General features: G+C 35.0%; 1 long non-coding RNA gene across 1 annotated transcript; it reads right to left on the reverse strand.

The window, feature by feature from the left end:
* Positions 1–3,592: 3,592 nt before the first annotated feature.
* On the reverse strand, positions 3,593–5,236 carry LOC133856994 (uncharacterized). Its single transcript, XR_009898276.1, has 2 exons — positions 5,156–5,236; positions 3,593–3,841 (listed from the first exon to the last, which is right to left on the reverse strand). It is a non-coding gene; the product is annotated as an uncharacterized LOC133856994 (long non-coding RNA).
* Between the last annotated feature and the right edge of the window lie 1,609 nt (positions 5,237–6,845).

Consider the following 6,845-nt stretch of genomic DNA (forward strand, 5'->3'; position numbering starts at 1 on the left):
ATAAAATAAAAATTTTACAATTTCTGAAACCTAACTAGACTATCATCACAAACATAAATGAAAGAAAACATAAAACTAAAACAAATTAAAGATAAAGTGCGAAATAATATAATAAAGATAAGAAATTTTAGGTGGTTCGGTTTATGACTTATGTTCATAAAAAATGTTAGGTGGTCCCTCCTATGTGGGGGACCAACCCACATATATGAGCCAAAAGAAACAGAGGCGACAACCTCTGTTTCTGTTGGCAAAGAAGCAAGTCACGTACAATGCGTGACTTGCGACCAAGACCAAAGAAAAGAAAAGAAAGAAAAAAGAAAAGAAAAAGGCATGTAGCTGTTCACAGCTCGAGACACAGAGGGAAGAAACAAGTTTTGAGAGATCTTCGACCAAAAAAGTGAGAGGAGTAAAAAATAGAGGTTTTTAACACTGTCATTTCCGTTATAGATTGGAGGGTCATTTATGGTCCAATCTTGACGAAATTTTAACATGTTGTTCCTGATGACGAGAGCAACGCATTGAGTGGTGTCGATAGTTGGACTCCCTCTCCAGTTGCTTGGTTGTTCATCCCCACTTGGTGAGACCTTTCTTTGTTGGAATCCACTCTTGAAGTGATGAATTTATGTTTTATCCAAAAATGTATGTATTCTTGATGTAGTGATAATCTCTAGATATTGTTCTAGAGAAGACATTTGTAAGCTTATCATTGTTGATAGTAAAAGATTTAACTGGACTAGGTCCCGTGATTTTTTCCTTCACACTGGAGGGTTTTCCATGTACAAAGCTTGGTGTCTTGCTTGTAGGTTGTTTGATTTAATTTTCTGCATTGTTTTGGTGAGTTGATATTTTTGGTGCTAGAATAACTATTTAATTTGCACAAAAAGGGGTAGATAATTTCTGTTGTGTTATTGTTATTGGCATTCACCTCCAACAAAGTGGTATCAAAGCTTTGGTTGTGAAATTGTTGTGTAAATTAAATGGAGGAGTCATCTAATAGCATGGTTAAATTCACAGCTTTCAATTATTCAATTTGGAAGACTAGGATGTGTTATTTTGTGATTGGCTGCATTTTGTTGGACAAAATCACTTCTATGTAATGATACTTTTTAAACAGGGATTCAGTTATTTTCAAAGTCTTCTTATTCAGAGTTATACTTCTAGAAGATTCTGCTCAGATTCCAAGTAAGAGCAATCAGATCCCTTACATCTGTCCGGACGCTCAACTGTCAAAGCAATATCCGTCTGGACAACGAGAACTTTCCGTTCAGACCTTCCTCTATGTCGAGAAGCTTCGAACTACTCTACGTTGCATTCGTCCGGACATCTCAGCAATACGGTCGGACGCCTTTTAGTGTTTGACAAATCAAAAGATTTCTTTCCAAAACATAGATATGGGAAGACAGCTGAAACCGTCCGGACGATGTGTGTTCCCGTCCGGACGCTATTCTTGGTAAGGCAAGTTGTGCTTATAAAGTTTAACCGTCCGGACGTGCAAGCCTTAATATGGTAATAGTGTGCAGTAGAAGTTCAATCGTCCAGATATTAGTCTCCATGGTCCGGACGCTCAAAGCCTTAATATGAAAATTGCATGCAGCTGAAGTGCAACCGCAACCGTCCGGACGCTAGGGCAACATCGTCCGGTCGCGGCTCTATTTAGGAAAGAATTTCAAGCGAATTTGGAAAGCCGATAGCACAGTTGCCTGTCCGGACGTCTACAGCTACCGTCCGGACCCCGCCTAGCAAAATCGCATCAAACGCGATTTAAGTTTCTGTGGCCTATAAATAGAGACCCCTAGGCATGTAATTTGTAAGAATTCGATAGTGAATTCGATAGTGCTTAGATAGTTTATTTTAAGAAGTTATTGTGCTGATCCGCTCACTCTCAAGCCATTGCCAAGTGCTTTTGCTGTGCTGAACTGAAGTCTATCTTAAGGGTTGGCCCTAAGGTAAAGGATTCCATTGAAGACCCCTTCAAGTAGGTGACTTGGTTGGGAGGCGTTCGTGTTAGGTTACACGTCAGAGTGCTAGATACAATCGTTGCATCGGGTATGTGAGTGTTACTGTCTATGTACTAGCTCTGTCTTCTGAATAGTGGATATCTTGGGTTTTGACAAGTGATGAATGTTACACATTCAAGTCCCTTAATTTAAATATGTTAAGCTCTTAGTTTTGTTATAGTTTGATGTTTTGTGTTTTTTTTCGTGTTTTCTTGTATTTCCAGGTTTTGGAAGAAAATCCATAAAATTCCAAGATTATAACAAAGTCGGCAAACTCACTTTTGGAAAGATTCAACTCCAAATCAATTTTGAAATTAAGGAAAGAGAAGTCGGCAAAAATTCATTATTTTTGGAAAAAATTCAAAATAAGTACGTCTCAATAATTTAATCATAACTTTCTGCTCAAATATTGAATTGTGACAAAATTGGTGGCGTTAGAAAGCTAATAAAAAATGCAAGAAATATGTCAGAAATAGGTTTTTCTTAATTTGGATGTTTATGTCAATTTGGATGACCGAGTCCTGAGCATAATAAATTAACAAAAGAATCCCATCACAGGTCCTTGGATTAATCAACATAAAGACAATTGGAATAAATACCATGTTCCAATCTGAGTGTGTTTGCTGGTTTCCATAGATTTATGCTTTCTTGACAAACAACTTAGTAGATACCATGCTAAATCCTTCAAGGAAGAAAAGAGTTAGAGTAGATACCATGCCTAACTCGTTGCTCAGGGAAATCAATAGCTTTAGGAGAAGATACCATTCATTTGCGGCTGGTAAGCATTAAGTATCAAGTTATGATGGTAGCATTGGCATTGTGAATCTTAATTGAGTATGATTAGTGGTGGATATCGAGGCCCTACCTTTTCTTCTTAATATTTTTAATTCAATATTTGATCCCGTCTTATTCAACATATCTCTTGTAGCAATTTCTCTTTAAATACAATTTATACCAATCCTCATGGGAATGATCTCGTATTTGCTTATTTTACTATCGTTTTGATTTTGTGCACTTGTGAGTAAAACGTACAAGTATTTGCCTATTTATTTAGGTAGATATTTGCACAACAAGTTTTTGGCACCATTGCCGCGGATTGTGTTAAATTGTGTTTTTAAAGTTTTTCCTTTTATTTTAATTATTTCTGTTTATGATAATTTTTTTTTAAAATATAATAATAATTTCCTTTAATTTTTATTCTTGATATTTGTGTTCCGTTTGTTATTTTAATTTCTTTTTGTTATTTTATTCATGTGGGGAGTTATTCCTACACCCTATGGACCATGCTCATATTGCTTTAATCCTTATCATCATGTTAGAGATTGTCCTGAAATGAGACAATTTTCTAATTATCATTATGAGCATATAAACACACCGTTCTCTAGACAGGGTAATGACTTCTACTTTGATTCCTATAACCTGGCATTGTAACGCCCCGCTTTTACAAAAAGCGTAAGTGAAAATTTTTGAATTTTCACGTGACATTACTAACTTATCAGAGTTAAATATTGACAACGGAATATATATAAATATAATACAGACTTAGGAATTAAGTAACACTTCAGAGCTTCTACTGACATACCTCAAGATAGATATAATAAGTAAGTCAGCATAATTATACAAAGTAGTAGTAGTCATGCCTCACAGGGCATAAATAGTCATACAAGCCAAAATATCTAAGGTTTAATGACTACATAACAGCAGAATTATAAATATTGTCTTTAAACTAAGTTATTGAACTACAACATGGTAGTTCCCAAAAAGGGAGGCGGTCTCGCCCCAAAAACTAGTATCAGGAACCACCTAAAAGTCTGGATAGTCCTGATATTCTTCTTCTTCATATCCTGTATTATCACACATTACGGAGAGGAAAACAACAACACAAAATACTAAAGTGAGTCCACTGTTTTCAATATTGATATGATTACTGATTTATTTAAGTAAATGCAACACAATGCAATAATATAAAGTAATGACAGTTTTATATGCACAGTTTTATTATAAAATGAATCATGAGCTTCTTGCATTCTATCTTATAGAGACGTAACTCTAACGCATAGATTTAAGGAAACGTAATTCCATTTAATAAAGTCTAGGAAACGTAATTCCTGTCTAACGTGCTATAGGAGACGTAACTCCCGCTTATCGAGTTATAGGAGACGTAACTCCCGTTTAGCGAGTTCTAAGGAGACGTTACTCCTCTAACAATTTATTATCTTTTTGGCACAGGCAGACGTCACTCCCTGTTCCGTAGGCAGACGTAACTCCCTACTCTGTTGTTTATTAATATTTTTGGCTCAGGCAGACGTCACTCCCTGATCCGTTGGCAGACATCACTCCCAACTTTGTTATAATTAATTCATTAATTAAAATAACAAAATATGCAAAATCCACATGCGCAAACAATTAAATAAAACAGAAACCACAACATTATAGAAATTCAGCTTCACCCTCAGTAAGTAATAAATACTTACAGTTCTTTCTTTGCCTCAGAAAAGTGTTCACATAAATATTAGCTGCAGTATAATTTAATACCAATAATAGTGAATTAGTACAATTCACTTATAAACTCATATTAACACTATTTTTATTTTTAACCTTTTAAACCTTAACATAATTGCTAAAATCATTTAAACATAATAACAACATATAAAAAATGGTTTAATTATAATGCCACATATTCCATATGGGCATTATAACAATATTTATAAATAATGACCAAAATACCCTTTTGCATTTTTAAAATACTTATGAACATAAGAATCGTTTTACCAACACTTTTAATCATAAAAGCTATATATTTATATAACATAAGCAATTCCAATTGAGCTGAGTAACAACATTAGTATTAGTAATGTCTAAAAAATACTTTTAGAATATTGGGCGGCATAACGGCATAATTATGAATAATTCCCTTTATAAAATTTGGCAGAACAACGACGCTTTTATAACTAATGCTTAAAAATACCTTTCAAAACTTTTGACAGCATAACGGCACATTTAAGGAATACCCAATTGAATTTGGGCATCATAATGGCATATTTGGTAAATAAGTGATCAACTTTGAACATAAACACATAATGAACATAATCAAGCTTAAACTAATGAAATCAAAACTTAAAGCATAAAATCAATGAAATTGATGATTGAAAGCTTACCAAAAGACTTCCTAAAACACACTCCAAGCCTTGGACTACACAAAAGCACACTTTTCTCTCTCTTTGCCAAGAGTGTGTGTGTGTGAAGCTTGATGGGTTTTTGAATCCTTCTTTAGTTCTATTTATAAGGGAATGAATGGCTAGGATCAAGTAGACACTTTTTGATCTAATGGATGAGAGTTAGCCTTATCCTCCAAGGCACATGGGTGTCATTATTACTAAGATAAATATCTACATGCATTTGCATTTCATATGGATTTGCATTTCATGTGAATTTTGGCACATGGGTTTCATCAATACTTAAATCAAATAAAATCAAATAATATCTAATCTAATAAATTCTATTCTAACTAAACTTGACACCCCACAAAATATCTTAAAATCTCAATCATCACAAATCAAATAAAATCAAATCCAATTATAGCAAATATTTCTATCCTAACTAGATTTGGCACATGGGTTTACTAAGAATGAAACTAAGTTATAAATAGGACTAATTGGTTACAAAATATCACAAAATCAATAGGGTGACGTGGCGATGACGTGGCAGAATCTACACATGCATGCTGCCCAGTCCAGGGGCAGTAGAGTCACGGTAACTTTCGGCAAATCTAGAAAACTCTGATTTTTATGAAATTTTATATGTAGATAGAGGACTCCGATACGAGCGTTCTGGATTTTGAATCGACCAAAATGGAGTTCGTTTGACCCTGTTTCCGTTATTCCAAAGTTTAAGGTCTGTTTGAGTTTTTATTAAACTAAAACTATAAACACTTATTAATAAATGAATATTTAACTTCATAGATATTCATATTTATTCTTTTACCTTATTAATAGGTCATAAATCATATTTTAAGATATTTTATTTAATATCATGGAGCCAACAGTCTAATTTCTCGAGTCAAGGACTCAAAGGAAAAGGCGTCTATGAAGTAAATAGCAATAATGGAGTTCAAACTCAGATAGCTACCATGGAGAGGAAACTGGATATGCTAGTGAAAGTCATGACTACTCATAACATCTCTCCCATTCAACAAATTGCTCAAGTGGAGGTATGTACCATATGTTCTCATTCTTACCACACCACGAGACTTGTCCCATGTCTTCATTTACAGATCAGGAGCAAGCGAACTATGTGGGCCAGAATAACTATCTTCCAAAGAACAATCCATACTCCAACACTTACAATGCAAGGTGGCAAACCCACCCCAATTTTTCTTGGAGTAACACTCAGAATGTACAAAATCCCCAAGGGTAGCAAAGAAATTTCCAGTAAGGAAATAACTATCAAACTCCACCATTAGTAGTCCAACCGAATCCAGAGCCAAAGAAGAAAGACCTTGAAGATGCTCTACTCGAATTTTTGATTGAGCAACAACAGACCAATTCTCAGACAAATCAAGTTATCCAAAGATTGGAAACACAAGTGGGGCAGTTGGCCAAAGAGCTAAGTGAGGGAAAAAGGGGAGAATTCTCAGCCCAAACAATACCTAATCCAAGGGGTCACGAGCAACTCATGGCTATAACAATTCTCAAAAGTGGGAAGACAATTGACAACAAGGTGGGGATAAAGCTTGATGAGACAGTACCAGAATCTCCAACTGAGGCCACAACATCCAAGGATTATGAAAAGGTTGTTTTAACAGAAGAGGGGACGGGGGAGCAAATTGAGGTTACACAGGATCCACAT

The sequence above is a fragment of the Alnus glutinosa genome, chromosome 14, assembly GCF_958979055.1.
Source record: "Alnus glutinosa chromosome 14, dhAlnGlut1.1, whole genome shotgun sequence".
Lineage (NCBI taxonomy): Eukaryota > Viridiplantae > Streptophyta > Magnoliopsida > Fagales > Betulaceae > Alnus > Alnus glutinosa.